The following is a 20,000-nucleotide window of genomic DNA, read 5'->3' as shown; positions in this document are numbered from 1 at the left end:
GGCGGCCCTTCGATGGAGCCTGGTGCAGGGACATTCAATGGGATGAGCCGCGCTCGCCGCGGAACCTTCGAGCGCCGCTACTCAGCAAGTAAACGAGAGGGAGCTGCGCCCGGCCTCGTAAGACGCCTCTTCTCCGGTGCGAGCGCCCCGACGCCGCTGGCCGCCGCCGCCGCCTTGCCGCTATCCCGCCGCGCGTTTGGGGAGGGAGGGCGACCCGTAGGACGGCCCGCCGACTACACGACCGTTTGGCAGAGCGAGTGCAAGGTTAGGCGAGCTGGGCGGTAACTCGGGTTAGTCTGGGGAGACTCGCGGTGGACAGGGTGGCGCGAATCCGGCCGGGCGGCCCCATCGATTAAGCATTGGTAGGGAGCCGAGGATGAGCCGTGCGAAGTGGCCTCGGAGGCGGTCCGTGGGGGACGACGGGGGGGGACGGGCGTCGGCCCTCCGGCCCGAGCAGAGAACGTTCGGTCACCCAAGCGGGAATCTGCGCCCCGGCCCGAGTCGGACTCGGTCGGTGCGGCCCGCTGAGGCCCTCAACTATTCCCGTACGCGGGGGTCGGGAGCTGCGGCGCTGCGCCGGCGACTTACCCGCGCGAGGCACGCACTGCGTGCGGCCAGGATGCGGAGTTGGATCGGCGCTGGTTGGGAACCCTCGGGGAACGAAGGCGGACGGCGGCCAGCCGGCGCCGACGAACCCGTCGGGGAGGGGGCTGGTGGCAGGCGCGATCGGCACTATTGCTGACTGCCGGGAGGGAAGCTGCGCCCCGGCCGAGTCAGACTCAGCCGTTGCGGCCCCCCCGAGCCCGCAGCGCGTAGCGCGGAAGCCATACGCCCCCCCGATGCGGAGCGACAGACGCCCCCGCGACCGCGGTTGGTCGGGAAGGCTTTTCGGATAGAGGTCGGACGGTGTGTGTGTGGACGGCTTCCCGTGGTGCCGCCGCTATCAAGCCGGAGGGTTTGAGAAACGACATTCGCGGAAGGACCGGCGCGGCCGGCGGACGCTCGCACGCGCGGCGCCCGACACTCAGCCGCTCGCTCGGCCTCCGTGGATCGTGGCTAGGTGGGATGGATGCCAAACCGGGTCGTCTCGGTCTCGCCGCAGTACGGTCGCGCCGGGGCCTGCGGGGCGGCGCGGGGAGCGCACGCTCACGCGGCGGCCGGGGCGCTAGAGTGCGACCCGCAGTGGGTAGGAACCGTCCACCCGACGTCGGACGAGCCGAGGCCGATGGAGGCCCTACCAAGGCGGGTCATGAGTGCCAGTCGGTCAGTTGGGTGAGGGGGTACTCGGAGGCCCGCCGGGAGCAGACGGGCGACCGGGGATGGGGGGCGTACGCGGGCGGGCGCCGGGAGAAGACGGCCCGTCCGGGGTCGAATCTCGGCCTGTGTTTTCGGAGCCGGCCGGGCATCACGCTCCCTCCTTGGATGGACAACATTCGTAGTTGACACTTTGTGTCATTTTATCCGAGCGGGCGGGCGCCTCGAGAGGCGGACCGTCCGGGGCGACTCTCGGCCTGTGTTTTCGGAGCCGGCCGGGCCTCACGCTCCCTCCTTGGATGGACAACATTCGTAGTTGACACTTTGTGTCATTTTATCCGAGCAGACGGGCGCCGCGAGGCGGACCGTCCGGGGCGACTCTCGGCCTGTGTTTTCGGAGCCGGCCGGGCATCACGCTCCCTCCTTGGATGGACAACATTCGTAGTTGACACTTTGTGTCATTTTATCCGAGCAGACGGGCGCCGCGAGGCGACCGTCCGGGGCGACTCTCGGCCTGTGTTTAAGGAGCCGGCCGGGCATCACGCTCCTTCCTTGGATGGACAACATTCGTAGTTGACACTTTGTGTCATTTTATCCGAGCGGGCGGGCGCCGCGAGGCGGACCGTCCGGGGCGACTCTCGGCCTGTGTTTAAGGAGCCGGCCGGGCATCACGCTCCTTCCTTGGATGGACAACATTCGCAGTTGACACTTTGTGTCATTTTATCCGAGCAGACGGGCGCCGCGAGGCGGACCGTCCGGGGCGACTCTCGGCCTGTGTTTTCGGAGCCGGCCGGGCATCACGCTCCCTCCTTGGATGGACAACATTCGTAGTTGACACTTTGTGTCATTTTATCCGAGCAGACGGGCGCCGCGAGGCGACCGTCCGGGGCGACTCTCGGCCTGTGTTTAAGGAGCCGGCCGGGCATCACGCTCCTTCCTTGGATGGACAACATTCGTAGTTGACACTTTGTGTCATTTTATCCGAGCGGGCGGGCGCCGCGAGGCGGACCGTCCGGGGCGACTCTCGGCCTGTGTTTAAGGAGCCGGCCGGGCATCACGCTCCTTCCTTGGATGGACAACATTCGCAGTTGACACTTTGTGTCATTTTATCCGAGCAGACGGGCGCCGCGAGGCGGACCGTCCGGGGCGACTCTCGGCCTGTGTTTTCGGAGCCGGCCGGGCATCACGCTCCCTCCTTGGATGGACAACATTCGTAGTTGACACTTTGTGTCATTTTATCCGAGCAGACGGGCGCCGCGAGGCGGACCGTCCGGGGCGACTCTCGGCCTGTGTTTAAGGAGCCGGCCGGGCATCACGCTCCTTCCTTGGATGGACAACATTCGCAGTTGACACTTTGTGTCATTTTGTTCGGCCTGTGTTTAAGGAGGCGGCCGTCCTCCACTCGGTCCGTGTTTAAGGAGCGACACTCGCGCTCCGGTTCGGCCTGTATTTAGGGAGGCGGCCGTCCTCCGCTTGGTCTGTGTTAAGGGCGACACTCTGTCCATGTTTGAGGAGCCTGGCCCTGACGCTCCTCTCCGGCCTGTGTTTAAGGAGGCGGCCGTCCTCCCCTTGGTCCGTGTTAAGGGCGACACTCGGTCCATGTTTGAGGAGCCTGGCCCTGACGCTCCTCTCCGGCCTGTGTTTAAGGAGGCGGCCGTCCTCCCCTTGGTCCGTGTTAAGGGCGACACTCGGTCCATGTTTGAGGAGCCTGGCCCTGACGCTCCTCTCCGGCCTGTGTTTAAGGAGGCGGCCGTCCTCCCCTTGGTCTGTGTTAAGGGCGACACTCGGTCCATGTTTGAGGAGCCTGGCCCTGACGCTCCTCTCCGGCCTGTGTTTAAGGAGGCGGCCGTCCTCCCCTTGGTCCGTGTTAAGGGCGACACTCGGTCCATGTTTGAGGAGCCTGGCCCTGACGCTCCTCTCCGGCCTGTGTTTAAGGAGGCGGCCGTCCTCCCCTTGGTCCGTGTTAAGGGCGACACTCGGTCCATGTTTGAGGAGCCTGGCCCTGACGCTCCTCTCCGGCCTGTGTTTAAGGAGGCGGCCGTCCTCCCCTTGGTCTGTGTTAAGGGCGACACTCGGTCCATGTTTGAGGAGCCTGGCCCTGACGCTCCTCTCCGGCCTGTGTTTAAGGAGGCGGCCGTCCTCCCCTTGGTCTGTGTTAAGGGCGACACTCGGTCCATGTTTGAGGAGCCTGGCCCTGACGCTCCTCTCCGGCCTGTGTTTAAGGAGGCGGCCGTCCTCCACTTCCTTCCATGCACCACCACATTCGCAGTTGACACTTTGCCATTTTTTCAGAGAGGTGACACTTAGTCGTTTTTTCGAAAGTTGACACTTAGTCGTTTTTTCGAAAGTTGACACTTTGCCGTTTTTTCAGAGAGGCGACACTTAGTCGTTTTTTCGAAAGTTGACACTTAGCAGTTTTTTCGAAAGTTGACACTTAGCCGTTTTTTCGAAAGTTGACACTTAGCCGTTTTTTCGAAAGTTGACACTTAGTCACTTTTTCGCCACAGTGACACCTCCAGCGCGTGCCACGGCGCTTTTCAGGTCTTCTATCCGACCTTGTGCTGTCGAGGACGGCGTGTCCGACGCCGTGGGGAGACCAGCACCATCTCCTCCATACTCGTAAACGGGGTGCTTTGGAAAACGGGGGGAAAGTCGATGAGTACACTGACTACTGGGACCATTTCATTGTACTCTGGCGCACCTGAAGACCAAAAAAGGTACTGCACCTTAGCCCGGGTACCTCACCCCCTGGTACCTCGAGGAGAACTTAGAAAAATTTCGACAAATTTTTGGTGAGCTCCAGGGAGAGAGGCTGATTTTTCGCTTTTTGAGGCCGACCGCCGAACCGGCGCGGGGCGGACTCACAAGCCCCGCAGAGCCGTGGGCACTTAGTCGTTTTTTCAGAGAGGCGACACTTAGTCGTTTTTTCAGAGGCGACACTTAGTCGTTTTTTCGAAAGTTGACACTTAGCCGTTTTTTCGAAAGTCGACACTTAGCCGTTTTTTTGGAAAGTTGACACTTAGTCGTTTTTTTCGAAAGTTGACACTTAGTCGTTTTTTCGCCACAATTGGCTCTGAGCTCCAGGGGGAGAGCCTGGTTTTGCCTTATTTCAGGCCGGCTGGGGAACCGGCGCGGGTCGGATGCACGAGCCCGGCAGAGCCGTGGGCACTTAGAAAATTTTCGCCGATTAAGCTGGGACCTCCAGGCGGAGACCGGCATTCCTCGTCCTCGGGGTTCGACCCAGGAACCGGCGCTGGGCAGACGCCGTAGCCACGCAGAGCCGTGGGCACTTAGAAAATATTCGCCAAGTTGGCTCTGAGCTCCAGGCGGAGAGGCTGGTTTTGCCTTATATCAGGCCGGCTGGGGAACCGGCGCGGGTCGGATGCACGAGCCCGCAGAGCCGTGGGCACTTTGCCATTTTCTCAGAGTCGACACTTAGTCGTTTTTTCAGAGAGGCGACACTCTGTCGTTTTTTCGAAAGTTGACACTTTGCCGTTTTTTCAGAGAGGCGACACTTAGCCGTTTTTTCAGAGATGTGACACTTAGCCGTTTTTTCAGAGATGTGACACTTAGCCGTTTTTTCAGAGATGTGACACTTTGCCGTTTTTTCGAAAGTTGACACTTAGCCGTTTTTTCGAAAGTCGACACTTAGCCGTTTTTTCAGAGATGTGACACTTTGCCGTTTTTTCGAAAGTTGACACTTAGCCGTTTTTTCGAAAGTTGACACTTAGTCGTTTTTTCACAGATGTGACACTTAGAAACTTTTTGCCAAGTTGGCTGTGAGCTCCAGGAGGAGACCGTTATTTTTCGTCATTCGAGGCCGACTGCGGAACCGGCGCTGGGCGGACGCCAAAGCTCGGCAGGGCCGTGGGCACTTAGAAACTTTTTGCCAAGTTGGCTGTGAGCTCCAGGAGGAGACCGTTATTTTTCGTCATTCGAGGCCGACTGCGGAACCGGCGCTGGGCGGACGCCAAAGCTCGGCAGGGCCGTGGGCACTTAGAAACTTTTTGCCAAGTTGGCTGTGAGCTCCAGGAGGAGACCGTCATTTTTCGTCATTCGAGGCCGACTGCGGAACCGGCGCTGAGCGGACGCCAAAGCTCGGCAGGGCCGTGGGCACTTAGAAACTTTTTGCCAAGTTGGCTGTGAGCTCCAGGAGGAGACCGTTATTTTTCGTCATTCGAGGCCGACTGCGGAACCGGCGCTGGGCGGACGCCAAAGCTCGGCAGGGCCGTGGGCACTTAGAAACTTTTTGCCAAGTTGGCTGTGAGCTCCAGGAGGAGACCGTTATTTTTCGTCATTCGAGGCCGACTGCGGAACCGGCGCTGGGCGGACGCCAAAGCTCGGCAGGGCCGTGGGCACTTAGAAACTTTTTGCCAAGTTGGCTGTGAGCTCCAGGAGGAGACCGTTATTTTTCGTCATTCGAGGCCGACTGCGGAACCGGCGCTGGGCGGACGCCAAAGCTCGGCAGGGCCGTGGGCACTTAGAAACTTTTTGCCAAGTTGGCTGTGAGCTCCAGGAGGAGACCGTCATTTTTCGTCATTCGAGGCCGACTGCGGCACCGGCGCTGAGCGGACGCCAAAGCTCGGCAGGGCCGTGGGCACTTAGAAACTTTTTGCCAAGTTGGCTGTGAGCTCCAGGAGGAGACCGTTATTTTTCGTCATTCGAGGCCGACTGCGGAACCGGCGCTGGGCGGACGCCAAAGCTCGGCAGGGCCGTGGGCACTTAGAAACTTTTTGCCAAGTTGGCTGTGAGCTCCAGGAGGAGACCGTCATTTTTCTCGTCATTCGAGGCCGACTGCGGAACCGGCGCTGAGCGGACGCCAAAGCTCGGCAGGGCCGTGGGCACTTAGAAACTTTTTGCCAAGTTGGCTGTGAGCTCCAGGAGGAGACCGTTATTTTTCGTCATTCGAGGCCGACTGCGGAACCGGCGCTGGGCGGACGCCAAAGCTCGGCAGGGCCGTGGGCACTTAGAAACTTTTTGCCAAGTTGGCTGTGAGCTCCAGGAGGAGACCGTTATTTTTCGTCATTCGAGGCCGACTGCGGAACCGGCGCTGGGCGGACGCCAAAGCTCGGCAGGGCCGTGGGCACTTAGAAACTTTTTGCCAAGTTGGCTGTGAGCTCCAGGAGGAGACCGTTATTTTTCGTCATTCGAGGCCGACTGCGGAACCGGCGCTGGGCGGACGCCAAAGCTCGGCAGGGCCGTGGGCACTTAGAAACTTTTTGCCAAGTTGGCTGTGAGCTCCAGGAGGAGACCGTCATTTTTCGTCATTCGAGGCCGACTGCGGCACCGGCGCTGAGCGGACGCCAAAGCTCGGCAGGGCCGTGGGCACTTAGAAACTTTTTGCCAAGTTGGCTGTGAGCTCCAGGAGGAGACCGTTATTTTTCGTCATTCGAGGCCGACTGCGGAACCGGCGCTGGGCGGACGCCAAAGCTCGGCAGGGCCGTGGGCACTTAGAAACTTTTTGCCAAGTTGGCTGTGAGCTCCAGGAGGAGACCGTCATTTTTCGTCATTCGAGGCCGACTGCGGAACCGGCGCTGAGCGGACGCCAAAGCTCGGCAGGGCCGTGGGCACTTAGAAACTTTTTGCCAAGTTGGCTGTGAGCTCCAGGAGGAGACCGTTATTTTTCGTCATTCGAGGCCGACTGCGGAACCGGCGCTGGGCGGACGCCAAAGCTCGGCAGGGCCGTGGGCACTTAGAAACTTTTTGCCAAGTTGGCTGTGAGCTCCAGGAGGAGACCGTTATTTTTCGTCATTCGAGGCCGACTGCGGAACCGGCGCTGGGCGGACGCCAAAGCTCGGCAGGGCCGTGGGCACTTAGAAACTTTTTGCCAAGTTGGCTGTGAGCTCCAGGAGGAGACCGTTATTTTTCGTCATTCGAGGCCGACTGCGGAACCGGCGCTGGGCGGACGCCAAAGCTCGGCAGGGCCGTGGGCACTTAGAAACTTTTTGCCAAGTTGGCTGTGAGCTCCAGGAGGAGACCGTCATTTTTCGTCATTCGAGGCCGACTGCGGCACCGGCGCTGAGCGGACGCCAAAGCTCGGCAGGGCCGTGGGCACTTAGAAACTTTTTGCCAAGTTGGCTGTGAGCTCCAGGAGGAGACCGTTATTTTTCGTCATTCGAGGCCGACTGCGGAACCGGCGCTGGGCGGACGCCAAAGCTCGGCAGGGCCGTGGGCACTTAGAAACTTTTTGCCAAGTTGGCTGTGAGCTCCAGGAGGAGACCGTCATTTTTCGTCATTCGAGGCCGACTGCGGAACCGGCGCTGAGCGGACGCCAAAGCTCGGCAGGGCCGTGGGCACTTAGAAACTTTTTGCCAAGTTGGCTGTGAGCTCCAGGAGGAGACCGTTATTTTTCGTCATTCGAGGCCGACTGCGGAACCGGCGCTGGGCGGACGCCAAAGCTCGGCAGGGCCGTGGGCACTTAGAAACTTTTTGCCAAGTTGGCTGTGAGCTCCAGGAGGAGACCGTTATTTTTCGTCATTCGAGGCCGACTGCGGAACCGGCGCTGGGCGGACGCCAAAGCTCGGCAGGGCCGTGGGCACTTAGAAACTTTTTGCCAAGTTGGCTGTGAGCTCCAGGAGGAGACCGTTATTTTTCGTCATTCGAGGCCGACTGCGGAACCGGCGCTGGGCGGACGCCAAAGCTCGGCAGGGCCGTGGGCACTTAGAAACTTTTTGCCAAGTTGGCTGTGAGCTCCAGGAGGAGACCGTCATTTTTCGTCATTCGAGGCCGACTGCGGCACCGGCGCTGAGCGGACGCCAAAGCTCGGCAGGGCCGTGGGCACTTAGAAACTTTTTGCCAAGTTGGCTGTGAGCTCCAGGAGGAGACCGTTATTTTTCGTCATTCGAGGCCGACTGCGGAACCGGCGCTGGGCGGACGCCAAAGCTCGGCAGGGCCGTGGGCACTTAGAAACTTTTTGCCAAGTTGGCTGTGAGCTCCAGGAGGAGACCGTCATTTTTCGTCATTCGAGGCCGACTGCGGCACCGGCGCTGAGCGGACGCCAAAGCTCGGCAGGGCCGTGGGCACTTAGAAACTTTTTGCCAAGTTGGCTGTGAGCTCCAGGAGGAGACCGTTATTTTTCGTCATTCGAGGCCGACTGCGGAACCGGCGCTGGGCGGACGCCAAAGCTCGGCAGGGCCGTGGGCACTTAGAAACTTTTTGCCAAGTTGGCTGTGAGCTCCAGGAGGAGACCGTCATTTTTCGTCATTCGAGGCCGACTGCGGCACCGGCGCTGAGCGGACGCCAAAGCTCGGCAGGGCCGTGGGCACTTAGAAACTTTTTGCCAAGTTGGCTGTGAGCTCCAGGAGGAGACCGTTATTTTTCGTCATTCGAGGCCGACTGCGGAACCGGCGCTGGGCGGACGCCAAAGCTCGGCAGGGCCGTGGGCACTTAGAAACTTTTTGCCAAGTTGGCTGTGAGCTCCAGGAGGAGACCGTCATTTTTCGTCATTCGAGGCCGACTGCGGCACCGGCGCTGAGCGGACGCCAAAGCTCGGCAGGGCCGTGGGCACTTTGCCACTTTTTCGCCACAATTGGCTGTGAGCTCCAGGAGGAGACCGTTATTTTTCGTCATTCTAGGCCGGTTGCAGAACCGGCGCGGCTCGGATGCACGAGCCCGCAGAGCCGTGGGCACTTAGAAAAATTTCAGAGAGGCGACACTTTGCCATTTTTTCAGAGAGGTGACACTTAGTCGTTTTTTCGAAAGTTGACACTTAGCCGTTTTTTCGAAAGTTGACACTTAGTCGTTTTTTCGAAAGTTGACACTTAGTCGTTTTTTCGCCAAAGTGCCCACCTCCAGCGCGTGCCACGGCGCTTTCCAGGTCTTCTATCCGACCTTGTGCTGTCGAGGACGGCGTGTCCGACGCCGTGGGGAGACCAGCACCATCTCCTCCATACTCGTAAACGAGGTGCTTTGGAAAACGGGGGGAAAGTCGATGAGTACACTGACTACTGGGACCATTTCATTGTACTCTGGCGCACCTGAAGACCAAAAAAGGTACTGCACCTTAGCCCGGGTACCTCACCCCCTGGTACCTCGAGGTGAGCTCCAGGGAGAGAGGCTGATTTTTTGCTTTTTGAGGCCGACCACCGAACCGGCGCGGGGCGGACTCACAAGCCCCGCAGAGCCGTGGGCACTTAGTCGTTTTTTCGAAAGTTGACACTTAGTCGTTTTTTCGCCGATTTTGCTGGGACCTCCAGGCGAGGACCGGCGTTTTTCGTCTTCCGGGTCCGACCCGGGAACCAGCGCCGAGCGGACACATTCGCTCGCTAGTGCCGTTGGCACTTAGAAAATTTTTCGTTTGTCATGAGCTCCGGGCGGAGACCGGCGTTTTTCGTCTTCCGGGTCCGACCCGGGAACCAGCGCCGAGCGGACACATTCGCTCGCAAGTGCCGTTGGCACTTAGAAAATTTTTCGTTTGTCATGAGCTCCGGGCGGAGAGCGGCGTTTTTCGTCTTCCGGGTTCGACCCGGGAACCAGCGCCGAGCGGACACATTCGCTCGCTAGTGCCGTTGGCACTTAGAAAATGTTTCGTTTGTCATGAGCTCCGGGCGGAGAGCGGCGTTTTTCGTCTTCCGGGTTCGACCCGGGAACCAGCGCCGAGCGGACACATTCGCTCGCTAGTGCCGTTGGCACTTAGAAAATTTTTCGTTTGTCATGAGCTCCGGGCGGAGAGCGGCGTTTTTCGTCTTCCGGGTTCGACCCGGGAACCAGCGCCGAGCGGACACATTCGCTCGCTAGTGCCGTTGGCACTTAGAAAATTTTTCGTTTGTCATGAGCTCCGGGCGGAGAGCGGCGTTTTTCGTCTTCCGGGTTCGACCCGGGAACCAGCGCCGAGCGGACACATTCGCTCGCTAGTGCCGTTGGCACTTAGAAAATTTTTCGTTTGTCATGAGCTCCGGGCGGAGACCGGCATTTTTCGTCATTCGAGGCCGACGGGGGAACCAGCCGGAGCGGACACGTTTGCTCGGAAGAGCCGTTGGCACTTAGAAAAAATTCCGTGTCTCGTGAGCTCCAGGGGGGACAGGCTGGTTTTATTCATCCGTAGCCGACATGGGAACCAGCGCGGAGCGGATTGGTGTTGCGCTGCCATATACCTCATCTCTCTCAAGAGTCCCCCCCTTATACGTGCCGATGGTGTTTTGGAAAACGGGGGGTAACTGGATGAGTACACTGACTAGTGGGACCAAGTACACTAATAGCCCCTGGTACCTAAAATGGAAGTATAGAGGCCGACTTTCGGGCAAGATCACGCCGGGTTAGGCTTCCAGGACCTCGGCTAAGCAATTTTAACGGGTTGCCCGGTTCTTTTTTGAACCAGCCCGGTTCTTTTTTTTTATCCAGCCCGGTTCTTTTTACACTTCCAGCTGGAGCTCGGGAGCGGCTTTTTGCACAAGATCACGCCGTGTTAGGCTTCCAGGACCTCAGCTAAGCAATTTTAACGGGTCGCCCGGTTCTTTTTTGATCCAGCCCGGTTCTTTTTTTTATCCAGCCTGGTTCTTTTTACACTTCCAGCTGGAGCTCGGGAGCGGCTTTTTGCACAAGAACACGCCGTGTTAGGCTTCCAGGACCTCGGCTAAGCAATTTTAACGGGTCGCCCGGTTCTTTTTTGATCCAGCCCGGTTCTTTTTTTTATCCAGCCTGGTTCTTTTTACACTTCCAGCTGGAGCTCGGGAGCGGCTTTTTGCACAAGAACACGCCGTGTTAGGCTTCCAGGACCTCGGCTAAGCAATTTTAACGGGTCGCCCGGTTCTTTTTTGATCCAGCCCGGTTCTTTTTTTTATCCAGCCTGGTTCTTTTTACACTTCCAGCTGGAGCTCGGGAGCGGCTTTTTGCACAAGATCACGCCGTGTTAGGCTTCCAGGACCTCGGCTAAGCAATTTTAACGGGTCGCCCGGTTCTTTTTTGATCCAGCCCGGTTCTTTTTTTTATCCAGCCTGGTTCTTTTTACACTTCCAGCTGGAGCTCGGGAGCGGCTTTTTGCACAAGATCACGCCGTGTTAGGCTTCCAGGACCTCGGCTAAGCAATTTTAACGGGTCGCCCGGTTCTTTTTTTTTATCCAGCCCGGTTCTTTTTTTATCCAGCCCGGTTCTTTTTACACTTCCAGCTGGAGCTCGGGAGCGGCTTTTTGCACAAGATCACGCCGTGTTAGGCTTCCAGGACCTCGGCTAAGCAATTTTAACGGGTTGCCCGGTTCTTTTTTGAACCAGCCCGGTTCTTTTTTTTATCCAGCCTGGTTCTTTTTACACTTCCAGCTGGAGCTCGGGAGCGGCTTTTTGCACAAGAACACGCCGTGTTAGGCTTCCAGGACCTCGGCTAAGCAATTTTAACGGGTCGCCCGGTTCTTTTTTGATCCAGCCCGGTTCTTTTTTTTATCCAGCCTGGTTCTTTTTACACTTCCAGCTGGAGCTCGGGAGCGGCTTTTTGCACAAGAACACGCCGTGTTAGGCTTCCAGGACCTCGGCTAAGCAATTTTAACGGGTTGCCCGGTTCTTTTTTGAACCAGCCCGGTTCTTTTTTTTATCCAGCCTGGTTCTTTTTACACTTCCAGCTGGAGCTCGGGAGCGGCTTTTTGCACAAGAACACGCCGTGTTAGGCTTCCAGGACCTCGGCTAAGCAATTTTAACGGGTCGCCCGGTTCTTTTTTGATCCAGCCCGGTTCTTTTTTTTATCCAGCCTGGTTCTTTTTACACTTCCAGCTGGAGCTCGGGAGCGGCTTTTTGCACAAGATCACGCCGTGTTAGGCTTCCAGGACCTCGGCTAAGCAATTTTAACGGGTCGCCCGGTTCTTTTTTTTATCCAGCCCGGTTCTTTTTTTATCCAGCCCGGTTCTTTTTACACTTCCAGCTGGAGCTCGGGAGCGGCTTTTTGCACAAGATCACGCCGTGTTAGGCTTCCAGGACCTCGGCTAAGCAATTTTAACGGGTCGCCCGGTTCTTTTTTGATCCAGCCCGGTTCTTTTTTTTATCCAGCCTGGTTCTTTTTACACTTCCAGCTGGAGCTCGGGAGCGGCTTTTTGCACAAGAACACGCCGTGTTAGGCTTCCAGGACCTCGGCTAAGCAATTTTAACGGGTCGCCCGGTTCTTTTTTTTATCCAGCCCGGTTCTTTTTTTATCCAGCCCGGTTCTTTTTACACTTCCAGCTGGAGCTCGGGAGCGGCTTTTTGCACAAGATCACGCCGTGTTAGGCTTCCAGGACCTCGGCTAAGCAATTTTAACGGGTCGCCCGGTTCTTTTTTGATCCAGCCCGGTTCTTTTTTTTATCCAGCCTGGTTCTTTTTACACTTCCAGCTGGAGCTCGGGAGCGGCTTTTTGCACAAGAACACGCCGTGTTAGGCTTCCAGGACCTCGGCTAAGCAATTTTAACGGGTCGCCCGGTTCTTTTTTTTATCCAGCCCGGTTCTTTTTTTATCCAGCCCGGTTCTTTTTACACTTCCAGCTGGAGCTCGGGAGCGGCTTTTTGCACAAGATCACGCCGTGTTAGGCTTCCAGGACCTCGGCTAAGCAATTTTAACGGGTCGCCCGGTTCTTTTTTGATCCAGCCCGGTTCTTTTTTTTATCCAGCCCGGTTCTTTTTACACTTCCAGCTGGAGCTTGGGAGCGGCTTTTTGCACAAGAACACGCCGTGTTAGGCTTCCAGGACCTCGGCTAAGCAATTTTAACGGGTCGCCCGGTTCTTTTTTGATCCAGCCCGGTTCTTTTTTTATCCAGCCCGGTTCTTTTTACACTTCCAGCTGGAGCTCGGGAGCGGCTTTTTGCACAAGATCACGCCGGGTTAGGCTTCCAGGACCTCGGCTAAGCAATTTTAACGGGTCGCCCGGTTCTTTTTTGATCCAGCCCGGTTCTTTTTTTATCCAGCCCGGTTCTTTTTACACTTCCAGCTGGAGCTCTGGGAGCGGTTTTTTGCACAAGATCACGCCGTGTTAGGCTTCCAGGACCTCGGCTAAGCAATTTTAACGGGTCGCCCGGTTCTTTTTTGATCCAGCCCGGTTCTTTTTTTTATCCAGCCCGGTTCTTTTCACACTTCCAGCTGGAGCTCGGCAGCGGCTATTTGCACAAGATCACGCCGGGTTAGGCTTCCAGGACCTCGGCTAAGCAATTTTAACGGGTCGCCCGGTTCTTTTTTGATCCAGCCCGGTTCTTTTTTTATCCAGCCCGGTTCTTTTTACACTTCCAGCTGGAGCTCGGGAGCGGCTTTTTGCACAAGATCACGCCGTGTTAGGCTTCCAGGACCTCGGCTAAGCAATTTTAACGGGTCGCCCGGTTCTTTTTTGATCCAGCCCGGTTCTTTTTTTATCCAGCCCGGTTCTTTTTACACTTCCAGCTGGAGCTCGGGAGCGGTTTTTTGCACAAGATCACGCCGTGTTAGGCTTCCAGGACCTCGGCTAAGCAATTTTAACGGGCCGCCCGGTTCTTTTTTGATCCAGCCCGGTTCTTTTTTGATCCAGCCCGGTTCTTTTTCCACTTCCAGCTGGAGCTCAGCAGCGGCTTTTTGCACAAGATCACGCCGGGTTAGGCTTCCAGGACCTCGGCTAAGCAATTTTAACGGGTCGCCCGGTTCTTTTTTGATCCAGCCCGGTTCTTTTTTTATCCAGCCCGGTTCTTTTTACACTTCCAGCTGGAGCTCGGGAGCGGTTTTTTGCACAAGATCACGCCGTGTTAGGCTTCCAGGACCTCGGCTAAGCAATTTTAACGGGCCGCCCGGTTCTTTTTTGATCCAGCCCGGTTCTTTTTTGATCCAGCCCGGTTCTTTTTCCACTTCCAGCTGGAGCTCAGCAGCGGCTTTTTGCACAAGATCACGCCGGGTTAGGCTTCCAGGACCTCGGCTAAGCACTTCTAACGGGTCGCCCGGTTCTTTTTTTGAACCAGCCCGGTTCTTTTTACACTTCCAGCTGGAGCTCAGCAGCGGCTTTTTGCACAAGATCACGCCGGGTTAGGGTTCCAGGACCTCGGCTAAGCAATTTTAACGGGCCGCCCGGTTCTTTTTTTGATCCAGCCCGGTTCTTTTTACACTTCCAGCTGGAGCTCAGCAGCGGCTTTTTGCACAAGATCACGCCGGGTTAGGCTTCCAGGACCTCGCCTAAGCACTTCTAACGGGCCCTGGTCCACCCCTGCCAGCGCATTTCAAAACTTGGCATTAATTTCGACCTAAGAGACGAAGTCTGATTTTTTTCTACCACTTGGGCGGCCTTTTTGCACCCAGAACACCCGCACCGGCACCATAAATTCGAAGGGTGCCGAGTGCGTCGGCGCAGATTCTGCGACGGAGTGACACTTCCCTCTTGTGGACATTCGGCGGTAGGTGAAATGCGCACTCGGTCTTCTCTTTTCTTTTCCTTCCAGTGAAACTTTGGCAACATTCTGCGAGCTGCTGGCTTCCAGAACCTCGGCCAAGCAGGTGGAGGATTTTTTTCCACTTCCAGCTGGAGGTGAGGAGGGACTTTTTGGGCAAGATCACGCCGACTTAGCAAGCAAGGTGGAAGTGCCAGCATGCTCCGTGGCTGGAAGTGTGGATGTGCCAGCACCCTCCCTGCCTATGGAAGTGTGGAGCTCCAGCACCCTCCCTGCCTATGGAAGTGTGGAGCTCCAGCACCCTCCCTGCCTATGGAAGTGTGGAGCTCCAGCACCCTCCCTGCCTATGGAAGTGTGGAGCTCCAGCACCCTCCCTGCCTATGGAAGTGTGGAGCTCCAGCACCCTCCCTGCCTATGGAAGTGTGGAGCTCCAGCACCCTCCCTGCCTATGGAAGTGTGGAGCTCCAGCACCCTCCCTGCCTATGGAAGTGTGGAGCTCCAGCACCCTCCCTGCCTATGGAAGTGTGGAGCTCCAGCACCCTCCCTGCCTATGGAAGTGTGGAGCTCCAGCACCCTCCCTGCCTATGGAAGTGTGGAGCTCCAGCACCCTCCCTGCCTATGGAAGTGTGGAGCTCCAGCACCCTCCCTGCCTATGGAAGTGTGGAGCTCCAGCACCCTCCCTGCCTATGGAAGTGTGGAGCTCCAGCACCCTCCCTGCCTATGGAAGTGTGGAGCTCCAGCACCCTCCCTGCCTATGGAAGTGTGGAGCTCCAGCACCCTCCCTGCCTATGGAAGTGTGGAGCTCCAGCACCCTCCCTGCCTATGGAAGTGTGGAGCTCCAGCACCCTCCCTGCCTATGGAAGTGTGGAGCTCCAGCACCCTCCCTGCCTATGGAAGTGTGGAGCTCCAGCACCCTCCCTGCCTATGGAAGTGTGGAGCTCCAGCACCCTCCCTGCCTATGGAAGTGTGGAGCTCCAGCACCCTCCCTGCCTATGGAAGTGTGGAGCTCCAGCACCCTCCCTGCCTATGGAAGTGTGGAGCTCCAGCACCCTCCCTGCCTATGGAAGTGTGGAGCTCCAGCACCCTCCCTGCCTATGGAAGTGTGGAGCTCCAGCACCCTCCCTGCCTATGGAAGTGTGGAGCTCCAGCACCCTCCCTGCCTATGGAAGTGTGGAGCTCCAGCACCCTCCCTGCCTATGGAAGTGTGGAGCTCCAGCACCCTCCCTGCCTATGGAAGTGTGGAGCTCCAGCACCCTCCCTGCCTATGGAAGTGTGGAGCTCCAGCACCCTCCCTGCCTATGGAAGTGTGGAGCTCCAGCACCCTCCCTGCCTATGGAAGTGTGGAGCTCCAGCACCCTCCCTGCCTATGGAAGTGTGGAGCTCCAGCACCCTCCCTGCCTATGGAAGTGTGGAGCTCCAGCACCCTCCCTGCCTATGGAAGTGTGGAGCTCCAGCACCCTCCCTGCCTATGGAAGTGTGGAGCTCCAGCACCCTCCCTGCCTATGGAAGTGTGGAGCTCCAGCACCCTCCCTGCCTATGGAAGTGTGGAGCTCCAGCACCCTCCCTGCCTATGGAAGTGTGGAGCTCCAGCACCCTCCCTGCCTATGGAAGTGTGGAGCTCCAGCACCCTCCCTGCCTATGGAAGTGTGGAGCTCCAGCACCCTCCCTGCCTATGGAAGTGTGGAGCTCCAGCACCCTCCCTGCCTATGGAAGTGTGGAGCTCCAGCACCCTCCCTGCCTATGGAAGTGTGGAGCTCCAGCACCCTCCCTGCCTATGGAAGTGTGGAGCTCCAGCACCCTCCCTGCCTATGGAAGTGTGGAGCTCCAGCACCCTCCCTGCCTATGGAAGTGTGGAGCTCCAGCACCCTCCCTGCCTATGGAAGTGTGGAGCTCCAGCACCCTCCCTGCCTATGGAAGTGTGGAGCTCCAGCACCCTCCCTGCCTATGGAAGTGTGGAGCTCCAGCACCCTCCCTGCCTATGGAAGTGTGGAGCTCCAGCACCCTCCCTGCCTATGGAAGTGTGGAGCTCCAGCACCCTCCCTGCCTATGGAAGTGTGGAGCTCCAGCACCCTCCCTGCCTATGGAAGTGTGGAGCTCCAGCACCCTCCCTGCCTATGGAAGTGTGGAGCTCCAGCACCCTCCCTGCCTATGGAAGTGTGGAGCTCCAGCACCCTCCCTGCCTATGGAAGTGTGGAGCTCCAGCACCCTCCCTGCCTATGGAAGTGTGGAGCTCCAGCACCCTCCCTGCCTATGGAAGTGTGGAGCTCCAGCACCCTCCGTGCCTATGGAAGTGTGGAGCTCCAGCACCCTCCCTGCCTATGGAAGTGTGGCGCTCCAGCACCCTCCGTGCCTGGAGCTATGGAAGTATGGAGCTCCAGCACCCTCCGTGCCTATGGAAGTGTGGAGCTCCAGCACCCTCCGTGCCTGGAGCTATGGAAGTGTGGAGCTCCAGCACCCTCCGTGCCTAGGGAAGTGTGGAGCTCCAGCACCCTCCGTGCCTATGGAAGAGCCACCTCCGCGGGCATGCTGCTCAACCACGCCGGCCCAGAGTTCCAGCCGCTCGGCTACACTCTCTCACAAGCCCCGCCTGGAGCTCCCCAGCCCGCCCCTGGTACCTCAACTACCGAGGCCAGCCGCTCGACCAGGCCGGCCCAGAGTTCCAGCCGCTCGGATAAGCTCTGTCACTCTCCCGCTAAGCAGCCACCGGTAACGGGGAAATGTCGCCGCCTTGTGGACACGCCGTTGTAAATGAATGGGCTTTCGCACTTAGTGCAATTTTCGCCAGCTCCGTGGCTGCAAGTATGGAGCTATGGAGCTATGGAGCCACCAGACAGGCTGGAGCTCTGGAGCTATGGAAGTATGGAGCTCTGGAGCTATGGAGCTATGGAGCTATGGAGCTCTGGGGCTATGGAGCTATGGAGCTATGGAGCTCTGGAGCTCTGGTGCTATGGAGCTATGGCGCTCTGGAAGTATGGAGCTATGGAGCTATGGAGCTATGGAGCTATGGAAGTCTGGAGCTATGGAAGTATGGAGCTATGGAAGTATGGAGCTATGGAGCTATGGAGCTATGGAGCTATGGAGCTATGGAGCCACCAGCCAGCACCCTCCGTGGCTGGATCAATGGAAGTGTTTTAGGTACCAGGCAGCCAAAGGGCCGAGGCCTCACGCTCGACCACGCCGGCGCAGAGTTCCAGCCGCTCGGATAAGCTCTGTCACTCACCCGCCGCGCAGCCACCGGTAACGGGGAAATGTCGCCGCCTTGTGGACACGCCGTTGTAAATGAATGGGCTTTCGCACTTAGTGCAATTTTCGCCAACTCTCTGACTGGAGCTATGGAAGTATGGAGCTATGGAGCCACCAGCCACCCAGGCTGGAGCTATGGAGCTCTGGAGCTATGGAGCTCTGGTGCTATGGAAGTATGGAGCTATGGAGCTATGGAAGTATGGCGCTATGGAGCTATGGAGCTCTGGAAGTATGGAGCTATGGAGCTCTGGAGGTATGGAGCTATGGAGCCCTGGAGCCCTGGAGCTATGGAGCCCTGGAGCCCTGGAGCTATGGAGCCCTGGAGCTATGGAGCTATGGAGCCCTGGAGCTATGGAGCCCTGGAGCTATGGAGCTATGGAGCTCTGGTGCTATGGAGCTATGGAGCTCTGGTGCTATGGAGCTATGGAGCTCTGGTGCTATGGAGCTATGGAGCTCTGGTGCTATGGAGCTATGGAGCTCTGGTGCTATGGAGCTCTGGAGCTCTGGTGCTATGGAGCTATGGAGCTCTGGTGCTATGGAGCTCTGGAGCTCTGGTGCTATGGAGCTCTGGAGCTCTGGTGCTATGGAGCTATGGAGCTCTGGTGCTATGGAGCTATGGAGCTCTGGTGCTATGGAGCTATGGAGCTCTGGTGCTATGGAGCTATGGAGCTATGGAGCCACCAGCCAGCACCCTCCGTGGCTGGATCAATGGAAGTGTTTTAGGTACCAGGCAGCCAAAGGGCCGGGGCCTCACGCTCGACCACGCCGGCGCAGAGTTCCAGCCGCTCGGATAAGCTCTGTCACTCACCCGCCGCGCAGCCACCGGTAACGGGGAAATGTCGCCGCCTGGCGGACACGCCGTTGTAAATGAATGGGCTTTCGCACTTAGTGCAATTTTAGCCAACTCCGTGGCTGCAAGTATGGAAGTATGGAGCTATGGAGCCACCAGCCAGCACCCTCCGCGGCTGGAGCTATGGAAGTATGGAGCTATGGAGCTATGGAGCTCTGGAAGTATGGAGCTATGGAGCTCTGGAGGTATGGAGCTATGGAGCCCTGGAGCCCTGGAGCTATGGAGCCCTGGAGCTATGGAGCTATGGAGCCCTGGAGCTATGGAGCCCTGGAGCTATGGAGCTATGGAGCTCTGGTGCTATGGAGCTATGGAGCTCTGGTGCTATGGAGCTATGGAGCTCTGGTGCTATGGAGCTATGGAGCTCTGGTGCTATGGAGCTATGGAGCTCTGGTGCTATGGAGCTATGGAGCTCTGGTGCTATGGAGCTATGGAGCTCTGGTGCTATGGAGCTATGGAGCTCTGGTGCTATGGAGCTATGGAGCTCTGGTGCTATGGAGCTATGGAGCTCTGGTGCTATGGAGCTATGGAGCTATGGAGCTCTGGTGCTATGGAGCTATGGAGCTCTGGTGCTATGGAGCTATGGAGCTCTGGTGCTATGGAGCTATGGAGCTCTGGTGCTATGGAGCTCTGGTGCTATGGAGCTCTGGTGCTATGGAGCTATGGAGCTCTGGTGCTATGGAGCTCTGGAGCTCTGGAGGTATGGAGCTATGGAGCTATGGAGCCACCAGCCAGCACCCTCCGTGGCTGGATCAATGGAAGTGTTTTAGGTACCAGGCAGCCAAAGGGCCGAGGCCTCACGCTCGACCACGCCGGCGCAGAGTTCCAGCCGCTCGGATAAGCTCTGTCACTCACCCGCCGCGCAGCCACCGGTAACGGGGAAATGTCGCCGCCTTGTGGACACGCCGTTGTAAATGAATGGGCTTTCGCACTTAGTGCAATTTTAGCACACTCTCTGACTGGAGCTATGGAAGTATGGAGCTATGGAGCCACCAGCCACCCAGGCTGGAGCTATGGAGCTATGGAGCTCTGGTGCTATGGAGCTATGGAGCTCTGGTGCTATGGAGCTATGGAGCTCTGGTGCTATGGAGCTATGGAGCTCTGGTGCTATGGAGCTATGGAGCTCTGGTGCTATGGAGCTATGGAGCTCTGGTGCTATGGAGCTATGGAGCTCTGGTGCTATGGAGCTCTGGAGCTCTGGAGGTATGGAGCTATGGAGCTATGGAGCCACCAGCCAGCACCCTCCGTGGCTGGATCAATGGAAGTGTTTTAGGTACCAGGCAGCCAAAGGGCCGGGGCCTCACGCTCGACCACGCCGGCGCAGAGTTCCAGCCGCTCGGATAAGCTCTGTCACTCACCCGCCGCGCA

The sequence above is a fragment of the Syngnathus leptorhynchus genome, unplaced genomic scaffold (assembly GCF_054491065.1).
Source record: "Syngnathus leptorhynchus isolate UIUO unplaced genomic scaffold, UIUO_Slep HiC_scaffold_341, whole genome shotgun sequence".
Taxonomy (NCBI): domain Eukaryota; kingdom Metazoa; phylum Chordata; class Actinopteri; order Syngnathiformes; family Syngnathidae; genus Syngnathus; species Syngnathus leptorhynchus.
Note: the sequence above shows the minus strand (reverse complement) of the source record.